This window comes from Pyrus communis, chromosome 5 (assembly GCF_041283825.1).
Source record: "Pyrus communis isolate YQ-2024b chromosome 5, ASM4128382v1, whole genome shotgun sequence".
In the NCBI taxonomy this organism is placed as follows: Eukaryota; Viridiplantae; Streptophyta; class Magnoliopsida; order Rosales; family Rosaceae; genus Pyrus; species Pyrus communis.
In genome coordinates this window covers 18,591,209-18,606,456 of record NC_142569.1, presented here as the reverse complement: position 1 = coordinate 18,606,456, position 15,248 = coordinate 18,591,209, and positions in this window count along the sequence as shown.

Below are 15,248 nucleotides of genomic sequence, written 5' to 3'. Positions count from 1 at the left end.
ACAATCTTTAAAATTAGACACAATTCTCATTCATTTTCTTTTTCTTTTACTGAAGGCCAAAGGATTAGAGATAATCTAATATTTTATAGTTAAAATATGACAATAAACCAAAGAATGACCTTATGTACCAGATATTTTATGAAAACTATTAAACTATATAATTAACATGGTTTCTCTAGAGGAGGCAGCAACTAAAAAACGACCTGATGACACTTTGAATCATCAACATGGATCTCTTGTCTCTTGCTAATATTATTAGAATCAACTTTTCTTGTTAATTGTAAAGGGAAAGCCAGATGATGAGAATCCCAACCTTTGTGTGTGAGTATAAAGTGCAGTGTTGAGAGTTAAATCTTACATTGTAAAAAATGAAAAATAAAAAAAAAGATATCACACGTAATTAAGCTACTCTTTATATTTCAATTGTTTTATAGTGGAGGATTAACTTCCAATATAAGTATTAATCTTACCACTCAAACTTTAAACTTTACAACTACAATTGGTTATTGATACATAATTGTAGTTCTCTTCAGTTTAATTAATGGATACTTACACATAATCTATACAACCTGTAAATATATGTTTGCTTAGTTTTTCGGTATTCTATATATATATTTTTATACAATGATATATTTACATTAACGGATGAGAGAATAAATTGGTATTAAATTAATCATCCACAATATTCGAATATAAAACCTCTCACTGTAGAAAAACCACTAGACATATAACTGGCGCAACAACTTTTGTTCAATTTGAACTTGAGACCTCCTCCGAATGACTACCTAGAGATGGCTGCAAGGCTGACACAATAATAGCTGATGATTATGATTACAGTAATTGACATAATATAATTAACAAAGAGGCACTAAAAATTTGCAGAATTCCTTATTATTTAGTAGTCTTGATCCCCTCTTCATTATCTTCAAGGGCCACTAATTATTTTGGGGTTTTTTTTTTTTTATTTTTATTTGAAACACACTAATTATTTTGGTTTGGATATAAAATTTAGCTACAACTAAGCGTATTGTCCAGCTCATTTCACTTCCCTTCTTTAGATTGCAATACTTCAGCACTGATGTCACTAGATCATATATCTTAGTTGTCCTAAAATGCCTTGACAAAATATGCTCTAGGGATGGAGACACAGGAAAATTAAGCATTATATCCATATAGTCCACCAGAATCGGTCTTGAGATTTTGAAGGCCCTGTGTGGGACTCAAATGGAGGCCCTTACATGATTTAAAATTTTGATTGCTACATTTTCTTTTATAGTTTATATTTTTTTAATTATGGATTAAATTGATATAAAGAAAAAAACAACATGAAACATAATGTGGTGGTATGCACCTATATGAAATCCTATGTTTTTTTTGTTCGAAACTCCTTAATTTTTAAATACAAAAAGCATGGAATGATGGCTATGTAGTTATCGTATCACCGTACAAATACCATAATCATAACCATTAATGATATTTATTAGCATCTAGAGTTCATCTCATGAAAATTTTGTGTTAAACGAATAACTGGTTATGATATTGATAGCATCTTACAATGAAATGTTATTTTTATTGCATTTTTGCTCACGCTCTAAAGCAAGGATAATTCTCACCACCCCCCCCCCCCCCACCCGTCCCCCCTCACCTCTCGGTTGGTTGCCATTAGATTAGTTGAAAATTCAAGATTCGTGATTCGTTTCTCTAATGGTAGGTATGAGCAAAGTTGTATTATAATTTTCTTTTGATATAGGGAATTGTTATTGACACTCCAAAAATCTCATTTTACACTCCAAACTTTCTATATTTGGAAAGAAAAATACACTTGTGAGGAGTGTAGAATGAGATTTTTGGAGTGCCAATAACACTTCCCTTGATATATAGATGACTAAAGCCTTCAAATTGATGAAACTTATAATTTGATAACTTTTAAACGGTGATCAAAAGAATAAACGATTCTTATTATTACATGTATTCTATTAAATGGTGTCATATAAGGAATGGGCTGTTAAAGATTATATTTTTAAACTTTTAAGAATTTTAATTTATTATGATATTACCAATTGTAGATTTATTCGCAAAAGTTATGTTATATAATAAAAGAAATGTTTTTTTTTTTTAAACAAACAATGATAGAAATTAAACTACAAATATTCCAAAAAAGAAACAAATAGTCTAGCTTAAAAAAAAGGGGAAGTTTAATGAAAAGCTCCCGGTACTGTTCACTTAAACGAAAAACCATTTTTACACTAAAAAATCAATTCTAGTACTATTCATTGTACCCTTTATTTTATCCTTATCGTTAAAACTCAAAATTTTCAAGTCCTTTTCATTAGTTTTCCTTTAAAAAATACCCAAAATGGTTACCCGGACAATGCCCAATAGGAAAGAAATCAAAATTAATAAACATGAGCAAGTGTGGAGTTGAAACCGTGAACAAGTGAATGACAGTACAACCGGTTGACAACTTTGCCAAAAAAGCATTGTGATCATGATCATGATATATATATATATATATATATATATCTATCTATCTATCTATCTATCTATCTATCTAATATGTTCATTGTTATCCACATACTTGTATCTTATCTGCATTTCTTAATCGTCGATCCTCAGTTCTTCTTTCTTCTAGCCAAACAGTAAGACATGGTCCAAACAATAAGTCCCAGGAGAGGCATGAGCGAAGCGCATGAGCGGGGGAAGAGTCTAGACATACGAGGAAGGTGAATCTTTTAAGTCTTGCATATAGTATACTTGTTTTGTGCATATCATGAGTAGATTATTTAGATCTAGTTCAATGGCCAGCACTAGCTCTAGATCCAACTTAGGAACTATACCTGACATTGTCAATGAAGAACAAAAACTGGATTTTCAAACAGACGAAAGTATTGATTTTTCCGACTGGAACATTCCAAAAGTTTCAACCCAAAATATTTACAAGAACAAATGGTCTTTGACCTCTTTTAAATCCGAACATCACGTCAAAACAGTTGAAAAGGCTTATGCTCTTAGCAAAGAACATGAGACTTGTCAATTATTTTCTCCAGAACAAATCAAAGCGCATCGCAAAAATGGTCATAACTATCTTCATATTGGTTTAGTTCAAATCGCGGTTAAACCATTAACGCGAAAAGGTCTTAACACTTCTATCCTTTTATGTTTACGCGACGCTCGATTTATTGATTTCAACGATTGTATTCCCGATCTTTACAACGGACCTATCCATTGTTTTCCCGATCTCACAATAAGTCTTTCAGATCCACATGTTTTAAAAGCTCTTACTCTCAATATCAAAACCTCCGGATACAAAGTCCTGGAAGGAACACAACCCTTGGCACTTATTTTTAGAATTTATTATAAAGTCACTGGCACAAACATGAATTTTCAAGCTTTAAACAAAAGTCCTCGCGACCAGACTCTTTTAATCCAAACAACCCAAGAAAGCGCAAACATAAGAGTACTAAGAACCATTAGGTGATCAGACATCAGTCTCCCTTCAGATTGGTGTTTAATTAATGAAAGTAAGCCGGTTTCCGTCCAAAACAGCCTCGTTAATATCGACAACATTGAACAATATTTTGACGGCATAGTTAAAATCAATTTTGATCGTCCAGCAAGAAAATCTTGTGAATCAGTTTTGTCACACAAATCTTTTGCTCCTAGCAGACAGTCTTTTTCTGGATTCACGTCAACCGATAGACTGGGTCGAGATCAAGATTTGATCAAATCGTTAGTAAACAAAAAGTTAAAAGAGCAGGAAGCTGCACAACAAGATTTAGTCAATAATTTGCTCAAATTAAAGTCTGTTGACACTTCTTCACAAGTTGCACATCCTGTTTATCACCCTCCAAACCAAGAAGAACCCACTTCTCCAACTCCTTCTGATTTTGAAACAACATCGGTGAATCACCAATTACTTGTTTTAAACAAACCACATAAAATACGATGGAGGAAGCTTAAAGCTGACATCGCTTCTGAGGAAAACATCCCCAGAAGAAATATTTTTAGAAAAAAGTATTGTGATGAAGAAAAGCTAGCCATATATGCCGAATGGAAAGCTTTTGTAGAACAATACCAATTTGAAATATCTTTCTTTGATTTTATTGAAAAACATTATGAAACAAAAAATAAAGTTACGGTTGTTACCAAAGAAAATTGGGTTAAGGAAGACAAAATTTTGATTTCTTCTAGTCATCCTCCCAAAGAAATTATTTTGATTTCCACCGGTAATACCAACATTCCCGCAACTCCTTTCAAAATTCCAAAAGAAGATTCTGGTTTTAAACCTGTCATTGAACAGAATAATTTTACAAACCAAAGTCTTCATACTATTGGAAAACAGTTAGACAAAATTGAAACCAAAATCGACAAATTGTCTCAACCAAAATCTTCTCAAAAAGAAAAACCTTTAGTAAATTTTACTGATACTTCTTCAAGTTCCACTGCTTTAAAATCCATGACTACTTTACAAAAAATTGATCATATGCTCACTGAGCTCAAAAAAGAGAAAGTTGTTAGTGTTTTGCAAAACAATGATGTTTCTGTCGAAGAAGAAAACACATCTGATCCAGATTCTTCTCAGGACACGGAAACTAGTTCTGCTATTCAAAATATTGAAAATGCTTTTCACAACATTGATCTTTAACCAACTCTTGATTTAAAACGTATTCGTACTCATCCGGTCAACCCTACTCCTCTCACAAAAAGCTGGTATCCCAAGCCAACTCCTCCTGACCTTCAATTTGAAGAACGAAATATTCAAAATCAATTTTCAGTTTCAGCCGACAAACTTTATGAGTGGAACATAGATGGCTTATTCGAACAAGAACTTTTGAACAAACTTCAACACATGTCCATGGTTGCTAATAGCTACATTTCAAATCACAATTTTACACAAACACAAATCGTTGATCTTCTCGTCACTGGCTTCACGGGAATGCTTCATTCTTGGTGGGAGAAGCACTTAACTTCTCAGTCCAGAGATGAAATACGCTTTGCGGTAAAAAAAGATGAGGAAGGATTTCCCATTTTTGACGAAACGATAGGACAGGGAATAACCGACGGAGTAAATACTTTACTTTATACGATTATAGAACACTTTATAGGAACACCCAGCAACGTTACTACGCGTATTCACGACCAACTGAGTAATTTAAGGTGTCCAACCTTAAGTGATTTCAGATGGTATAAAGATGTTTTCATATCCAGAGTTATGCTTCGGGAAGATAGTAATCAATCTTTTTGGAAAGAAAAATTTATCAATGGTTTACCAAATCTTTTTGCTCACAAAATTCGAAATGTTTTAGTAAAAGAAGGTGTCATACCTTATCATACCCTTACTTATGGTAACATAGTTAATGTTATTCAAAAGGAAGGATTGAAAATGTGTATCGACATGAAGATTTCAAAACAAGTTCATAAAGATAAATCTATTGCTAAATACGAACTTGGAACATTTTGTGAACAATATGGTTTACCTCCAATTGCTCCTTCGAGTAAAAAGAAAAAAGCCCAACAAACCAGCAAGTTTTCTAAACATCAATCCAGATTTTATAAAAACAAAAGATCTTCCAACAAACATTTTCAAACAAATAAATTTTATGAAAAACCATCATCAAACAAAAAACCTTTTCGAAAGTCTAAAAAGGATTTTCAAAATAAAAAGGGAAAGTGTTACAAGTGTGGTAAATTTGGTCATTATGCAAATGAATGCAAGGTTAAAAAGGTTATTAACCAACTAAAAATCTCTGAAGAAGAGAAAGTTCAACTTATTCAGGCTTTAGAAATTAGAAATACCGACTCTAGTCAATCTGATAAAAATCCCGATTTTTCCGTCTCCGACTCTAGCAGTTCTAGCGACGTCTCCTACCCAAACATTAAGTTTGGGTGCACGGACACTTGTTGTAATAAAATTTCAGTGCTTAATAAGCAAGAAGAACAAGAAGAGTTTTTAATGGAATTAATTAGTAAAGTCGATGACCCTGATTTAAAATCTTTTCATTTGAAAAGACTCAAATGAATGCAGAAAAAGAAAGGTTCCGACTCGGACTCTGACGCTTCTGATGCAGGGTCTCAGCCTCCAGCCAATTGGGCTGATCAAGTGGACCTTCAAGATGCTCAAGATCCGTTTGATTATTGAACTGCATTATTTGCCTATGTGATTGTGTCAGCCAAACAACATCATCAGCAGTAGCTGCTATCATTTCTTCCGCAAAAGACAAGGCACTATTCACAATAGTGAAAAACAAAAAAGTCACTATTCACAATAGTGAAAAACAAAAAGATTACTATTCATTTAACTTTTGTAAAAGAATAAAAGCATCTTCACTATTCATTCAGCTTTTGTAAAAGTAACAACGTGACTCCACAGTAGAGATTCATCAGTCAGCCAGCTTTGCCAGCTTTCTTCTCTTGCCAGCGGGATTCCCGGATCAAAATGGCATTCTCCTCCCTCTATAAAAGAGGAACTCATCTTCAGAAGAAGGACATAAGTTTTTAACTCAAGTTTTCCAGTTCAAGAATACATCTCTCTGAAATTATATTCCAAACACTTGTAATACATATATTATTTAGGATGCCTACGAGCTCCATCGTGTTTATTTGTTTCATTTGCCATTAGGCAATAACTGTTTGTAATCTGCATTGCAGTAAGTTTTCAATAAAACTTATTTTCAAAATATATTTGTATCATTACATTTAATTCAATATATTGATATGCTACTCTGTTTTTATATGTTTTATTTCCGCACTTTAAATTCTGTGGAAGGCTATGCCGCCTGCTGCTATTTTATGTTTTACTTCCGCACTTTATATTCTATGGCCGGCTTTGCCGCCTGTTGTTAGTTCCGCCTCATTTGGTATCAGAGCCAAGTGGTTGGTAATTGCATTAGCATCTATCTAATCTGTTCATTGTTATCCACATACTTGTATCTTATTTGCATTTCTTAATCGTCGGTCTTCAGTTCTTCTTTCTTCCAGCCAAACAGTAAGACGTGGTCCAAACAATAAGTCCCATGAGAGGCATGAACGGAGCGCATGAGCGGGGGAAGAGTCTAGACATACGAGGAAGGTGAATCTTTTAAGTCTTGCATATAGTATAATTGTTTTGTGCATATCATGAGTAGATTATTTAGATCTAGTTCAATGGCCAGCACTAGCTCTAGATCCAACTTAGGAACTATACCTGACATTGTCAATGAAGAACAAAAACTGGATTTTCAAACAGACGAAAGTATTGATTTTTCCGACTGGAACATTCCAAAAGTTTCAACCCAAAATATTTACAAGAAAAAATGGTCTTTGACCTCTTTTAAATCCGAACATCACGTCAAAACAGTTGAAAAAACTTATACTCTTAGCAAAGAACATGAGACTTGTCAATTATTTTCTCCAGAACAAATCAAAGCGCATCGCAAAAATGGTCATAACTATCTTTGATTTGTTCTGGAGAAAATAATTGACAAGTCTCATGTTCTTTTCTAAGAGCATAAACCTTCTCAACTGTTTTGACGTGATGTTCGGATTTAAAAGAGGTCAAAGACCATTTTTTCTTGTAAATATTTTGGGTTGAAACTTTTGGAATGTTCCAATCGGAAAAATCAATACTTTCGTCTGTTTGAAAATCCAGTTTTTGTTCTTCATTGACAATGTCATGTATAGTTCCTAAGTTGGATCTAGAGCTAGTGCTGGCCATTGAACTAGATCTAAATAATCTACTCATGATATGCACAAAACAAGTATATTATATGCAAGACTTAAAAGATTCACCTTCCTCGTATGTCTAGACTCTTCCCCCGCTCATGCGCTCCGCTCATGCCTCTCATGGGACTTATTGTTTGGATCACATCTTACTGTTTGGCTGGAAGAAAGAAGAACTGAGGACCGACGATTAAGAAATGCAGATAAGATACAAGTATGTGAATAACAATGAACAGATTAGATAGATGCTAATGCAATTACCAACCACTTGGCTCTGATACCAAATGGGGCGGAACTAACAACAGGCGGCAAAGCCGGCCATAGAATTTAAAGTGTGGAAGTAAAACATAAAATAGCAGCAGGCGGCATAGCCGTCTATAGAATTTAAAGTGCGGAAATAAAACATATAAAAACAGAGTAGCATATCAATATATTGAATTAAATGTAATGATGCAAATATATTTTGAAAATAACTTTTATTGAAAACTTACTGCAATGCAGATTACAAACAGGTATTGTCTAATGGCAGATGAAACAAATAAACACGATGGAGCTCGTAGGCATCCTGAATAATATATGTATTACAAGTGTTTGGAATATAATCTCAGAGAGATGTATTCTTGAACTGGAAAACTTGAGTTAAAAACTTATATCCTTCTTTTGAAGATGAGTTCCTCTTTTACAGAGGGAGGAGAATGATTGAAGAATGCCATTTTGATCCGGGAATCCCGCTGGGAAGAGATGAAAGCTGGCAAAGCTGGCTGACTGATGATTCTCTACTGTGGAGTCACGTTGTTACTTTTACAAAAGCTGAATGAATAGTGAAGATGCTTTGATTCTTTTACAAAAGTTAAATGAATAGTGATCTTTTTGTTTTTCACTATTGTGAATAGTGATTTTTTTGTTTTTCACTATTGTGAATAGTGATCTTTTTGTTTTTCACTATTGAAGAATAATGCCTTGTCTTTTGCGGAAGAAATGATAGCAGCTACTGCTGATGATGTTGTTGGGCTGACACAATCACATGGGCAAATAATGTAGTTCAATAATCAAACGGATCTTGAGCATCTTGAAGGTCCACTTGATCAGCCCAATTGGCGGGAGGCTAAAACCCTGCATCAGAAGCGTCAGAGTCCGAGTCGGAACCTTTCTTTTTCTGCAGCCTTGCTGCTTCAGCCATGAGCTGTTGAACCAAGTCCAGAAGCTGGGAGGACTTATCAGAATTCTCCTTTTTCTTTGAGCTGAAGGACTTAGAAGGTTTTGCTTTGAGGGAAGATGACGGACTAATGTCTGATAGGGATTGAATTGGCTCCTGGGTTTTTAGCAACTCAGGAAATTGCTGATGAACTGGCAAAGCTTGTGAGGACGAAGTTGAAACTTTGATTGGCAGTGCCTGAGAAGATGCCTGGGGAAATTTCACTTTTACAAGATCAATGATTTTTTGGTGGTTGAATTTATCCCACCATTTTACCCATCGGGTTCTATAAATACCACTAGTGTCCACTTCAAAGTTCCATTTGAGAATTCATGGGATCTTGTACTTAGCCATGAGCAGTGAAAAAATAGTAACTCTGTTGTCAAAACGACTTCTGTCAAAACTGGGCTGGAAGTTGTTTGTGAGTACATGACGAAGGTCATTTGGAATGATAGAAGAGTTTGGGCCATGAGAAGCCCACCAATCTGGAAGCCATGCAGGAAACCGCAATATGAAATTCTTATCAAAGGTTATGAACCATGAATGACTAAAGTCTTCTGTCTGGTGGAGAAAAATGTTGGTCCATGCTTGGATATAATCATAGTAATTGTAATGATTGTTTGGGATGAGAACATGCTGAGTATGAAGGGGTTTTGTGTGATAAAGGGGAATTCCCCATTCGAGTTCGGTAAGGAATTTTTCAATATGGAGTGAATGATACAATATTTTGTTTTGGTGAGTGGTACTGTAAATTGGCTTAATAGCAATGCTTTCTGTTTCTGAAATGATAGCCTGGTAATATTTTAGGCTTTTATAGGATTCAGTTGGTAAGAAATGAAAATTTGGTGGAATGAGTAATTTGGCAATGCGCTCTGGGGGTTGGTTTTTGTCAATGTGAAGAGGGATGCTAAAAAGCTTTTCTGAATTGGGATTTTGGACATATGGAGATGTTTTAGCATAGCTAGGTGTTTTAGGTTGTGAAGGTGCTGGAGAACGAACTGAAGAGTAGGGATCATAAGGGGTGGCTAAGGTCGTTTGGTAATTTGGTCGGATATTTCCTACTGTTGATCCTAAGGGAGTAAATCTGTTTGTAATGGCGAGGGCCGATGAAGAGTCGGGAATAGACTCTTGTTTTACTGGTGCTGGGGTTTGGGTAAGGGTGGCTGGGAGCCTTCGTTGCTGAGTAGAATTAGTACCCATTCTTCCCCTGCAAAAATTCTCTGGTTAGAAAATCTGGTATGCAATTCTGGCTGCCTTTAATGTATTCAATTTCAAAATCAAAAATACTTAATATGGCTTGCTAGCGTGTAAAAATTTGTTTTGATGCAATGTTTTGAACATCTTTTTGTAAAACATGTTTTGCAGATTTGCAATCAACACGAACTAAAAATTTTTGATTTAATAAATCATCTTGGAATTTGCTAATGCATAATACAATTGATAAAATCTCTTTTTTAATAGTACTATAGTTGCTTTGAGCCGGATTCCAAATTCCTGAATGGAAACGAACAATTTGTTCAGGAGATTCGGAAGAAGTTTTCTGTTTGAGGATATATATATATATATATATATATATATATATATATATATATATAAATAAAGGTTTTTACAATTTGGGGGCCCCAAAAAATCAGGGGCCTGTGCGGTCGCACACTTTGTACCCCCTTAGGTCCGGTCCTGTAGTCCACTACTGAACAACTTCCACTTTTTTTCTTCAACATTATATGTTATGCATGCAAGGAGCATTTGTAATTAATAATTAAGGGGGTGTGTGGATAGCACACCCCTTATTTAATAGTGGAAGAATCATATTTAAACGTTTATGGCTTGGGGTTTTCAAATTATATATTCCTTGTGGAAATTAAGAGTCTACTTCACATTTAGTTTAAGTTGAAGTGCTTTGTCTAACCCTTCAATTATACTAGTAAAATTTCAATGAGTTCGTGTAAGCATCTTTAACCTAACTAAATGATAATCTCAAAAGCATAAGTATGGTAGATATAGCCTTCCTCCTCTTCTATTTTGTTTTGTGTTCAAATTCCCTCCTCTATATAATTTAGAACAATTTCATGTAGATTATGTATCGTTTGAAAATAAAAATAAATAAATAAATAAAAAACCTGATTATCGCAAAGGCCGGTTTGATCGAGGACTATATGAGAAGGCCAGGAGCCTTGGCACTACAAAAGAATACAGATATATGACAAGAATTATTCTATGGTACTTTTTAATTGAATGATGATTTTGTAATTTAATCATGTTCACGCATAATATGTTCATAAAATATATATAGATATGTGGTTAAGGTTATTAATAGCATTACTCTATAAGATATAAATGAATTATGTTTGGTACTGTATAAAGTCAGCTCAAACTAGTTATAATGAGATCCTAATCAATCATTAACATGGACAGATCTAGATTTTAATGGATGAAATTGCCATTTCCGTTATAGACTTATGGACAGCTTGTTCAGCTGAACAACTATTAGAATAACAAAGCTTACTGTAATCACAGTTTATAAATGATTATCTTCCAAGATGCCATTAATGATGATTATAAACACGATAATGATAAAACCCTAACATTGCCTCAAGCTATAAACAACTAGCGAGACCCAAAATATGTGAGAGGACTTTTTTTTTCGTTGGTTGTTTCGAAAGGAAACGACATATTTCATTTATTAAGGGACCAAAAGATTGTAATCAAATGAAAACTACGATCCCACGAGAATTGCACGCATAAATTTAAAAATATAAAATAATTATCACAAATATTACAAGAATTTTTTTTTTTCGGTAACAAAAAGTTTTGGGTGAAGGGAGGCTAACCCATACAAGAGAAATGACATACTACAAGTCTCTTTGAAGACTTATAGATGGGGTCTTAACCTTAGGGCCGGCCCTGAGGGTAATCCATGTAGGCGCCCGTCTAGGGCCCCCAAATTTTTTATATCTCGTAAATAGCATATAAATACAAAAAGAATGATAGATATATCATAATTCATTTGTTGGTGCAGTAGAAATGTTTGGCTTCCTTTTTCTTTGGGGTGTTGTGTTCAGAACATTGAGCTGCATTTTTAGTCACTAATTTTTTCTTGTTTTTCAAATTTACTGACAATCCAACTGTTCAAATGCATATAAAGTTATAAAACTCAAGTTCCTTTGCAATCTATTTTTCTTTCAACTTCCCAATCTCTATCGAATGTTTAAATCAACTATCACATTGTCTTGAAGATTGTACTGTAAGGTAATCAGAACTTTGAATTTTTATTTTGTTTTTCAATAATTTATTATTCAATGGATTATTTTAATATTCGATTCGTTAGTGTGATGTTGATTTTAGAAAAAACACAAGAGAAACAATTGTTGTTGTTGAATTTATTATACTCGTCAATCAAGTTTTATTGTTCTTTACTCTCTTGATCATCAAGTTTTATTATTCTTTACTCTCAATCTCAGACTTTTGACTACAAACATTTAGTACATATGCTTCTAAAAACATGAGACATATAATATGTAAGTAATGTTTGTATATCTATCGTCTTTTGATACTAGTTTTTAATGATGAATAAATTTTTTAAGTATTTTGCGATTTTTTTTGTACATATCAATGTACAAAGGACAAGGTCATAGAACTTTAGGACCCCACTTCGAAGGCTCGCTTAGGACCTCCAAATTCTTAGGGCCGGCTCTGCTTAGCCTCTTTTTTGGTTTTTTACAAGTCGCCCACTAAGAGGTATTGCACGGCAGCGAGACTCGAACGTAAACCTTGGTCTAGTGAAGAAAACGATCCTTACCAACTCAACCAACCCTTGTTGGAAATATTACAAGAATTTGAAAGAGAAGGAAGATCCATAGAAACCAATGCATCAAATGCAAGATCATGTGAGATTTAAAAATTCTCAAAACAATACTAGTGGAATAAGAAAAATATCATACGTACTTCTATATGTGTACGATAAAGAAGGACATCGTGACTCCAAAATACTTCATGATCCCAAAGAACCATTTAATAATTGGATCCAACAAACTCAAACAATACACCTTCGTACTCTGGTGTGGACCATTGACCTCACAAAAAATATTCTCTCCCAACAAACGCGCCTATAGCATAGATCCAGAATACAAAATCTCGCCTAGAGAGTTGTCGACAACTCTTATTGAGTTTTTGCCACACAAATGAAAGCCAACAAGCTTCACCAGCTCCAACTCTACATTGTAAAATTGGCCAACACCGCGGACAACTTCACCTCTCCTAGAGAGATTCACAACAACTTCACACTAATCAAGGCGAACCCCCCACAAATCCAACTGGGCAAGAAAGCCCAACCGTAGATCCAGGCATCATGGAGCCAAAATAGAAGCGACAGACTCAACAAAGAACAATTAGACCAACCTTCCAAAAGGCAGGAAAACACTATAATAGCACAAGAACGACTAGAACAAGAACGTCTGCAGAGAGGTTCCAGAAGAAATCCTCAGTACCTTTCTGATTTCTCACGGCTCTCTTAGGTTTTTCCTCTTTGCTATGTGGCTAGGGTTTGTTTGTTTCAAATCTCTGAGAGAATTGAACTGGTTTAAAACTAAAAAAGTTATATTGATAAATCCACATGAATCCATAATTATACCCTAACATATCGTCTTAGGAAAGTCAATGGAGCTAGGAATAATATTCTGTCTAGGGTTACTATATTTGACATCAAATAGATCTGGAGAGGACCACAAATCCATGACTAAATCTTGGCACTTGCAGAATATGTAAATGGTTTTTTGAATCCTAGAGATAGTGGCTTCGTACTTTCGATATGCACACCATCATCACTTATTCACGTTACAACAAGGTATCATGTTTGTTTCTCATTCGCTATTGATGAGAAGAAAAATTTTCCTAACACCAGTTGTATGCCTATTTTTCTCATCACAAATAGACCCAAAATTATATACAATTCATTACACCTAAAAGCTTTTTCTCCAGTAGGTAATAGATTGTGGTAATAGAAAAGCAGGAGTGATTTGTGAAAAAAGAAAAAAAAAAAAAAATTAATTCTCGTTATGAAATATATAGATTAAATCACTTCGCAAGACATGCACGCATAACCTACATAAATGAGTGATCTAGGATCGGTTCTGGCTGTCTTTACCCCCGATGAAATTCATGAACTTCTCCACAAAAATATTAAAGGAAACTTCCTAACAGAGACGAGAGGCATTTACTTAAACGCTTGATGCCTTGCACGTACAATATAGAATTAAAGATTTTGGTGTAGGGTGTGGTGTATGTAAAGTGAAATAGTCAGAGAATACAACACTGCACCTCACTCCACTGCATAATATAAAGTAAAATAAGAACTCAGGACGGTCAGGCCGCACTATTATATGACGAAAACCCTATTATTGAGCAATTCAGTTTTCTTTTGGAAAAAAAACCTACAAATGATTCCTTTTAAGTGATTAGACCCCAGCCATGTAAGTAAGATGCATGTTACTATAAGTTGTTAGATTAACTTAAGTATCATCATTATTTTAATTGTCATAATAGGTCTCAGGTCTGTAATGATCGATTAACTTCTGCGAGAGCATGCGTGGACCATTCTTTATGTAGTTTCATAATCTTCTAATATCTTACCTATAAGAGATAGGATAATGCTAGGAAGATCAAAATTTTAAACCAAATTTGCAAACCAAATGATGTGTCACCAATAAGAAATAAGCATGTTAATCATCAACACTTAATTGATAATCCAATTATCAACAACCACATCATTTGGTTTACAAAATCTGATGCCCCTAGCTAACATTACCCTTAGAGATAATTAGAAGTAACTCACTAGTAATAGAGTCCTACAACAGCAATATTTAATCTAGTCCAACTAATTTTGGAGTAATTAGCCAAAATTAAAAAATTAAAAAAAAAACTTTGTTTTTAATTAATTAAAACAATAATGTCACTTTCACTTCAACATTGCTATCATGGAAAAAGACAACGGTGTGAATATTGAAAAAAGAAAAATAAAGATATAATAAGTTAGAGGGTTCATTGTGGAGCAAAAAATAATCAAGAAAATTATGAAGGCAACACATGGACTTTTGGGTTAAAATGACAAAATTATCCTCGAGACACACCGGGATTCCCACGCACATGCAACGGATAATAATGGCTCAATTAAGGAAGAGTCAAAGGTGATCAAAATGATATATATTCAAATCTCTCTCATCACTCCTCATCAAATCCTCACCCAAAAGGTAACTCCCAATTTTCTTATTCTAATTGGGATTAGTTTTCAAATTAATTGCAAGATATTATGTCATTATATTAAGAAAAACCTCCATAAGTGGCCGGTCCCTATTTTCTC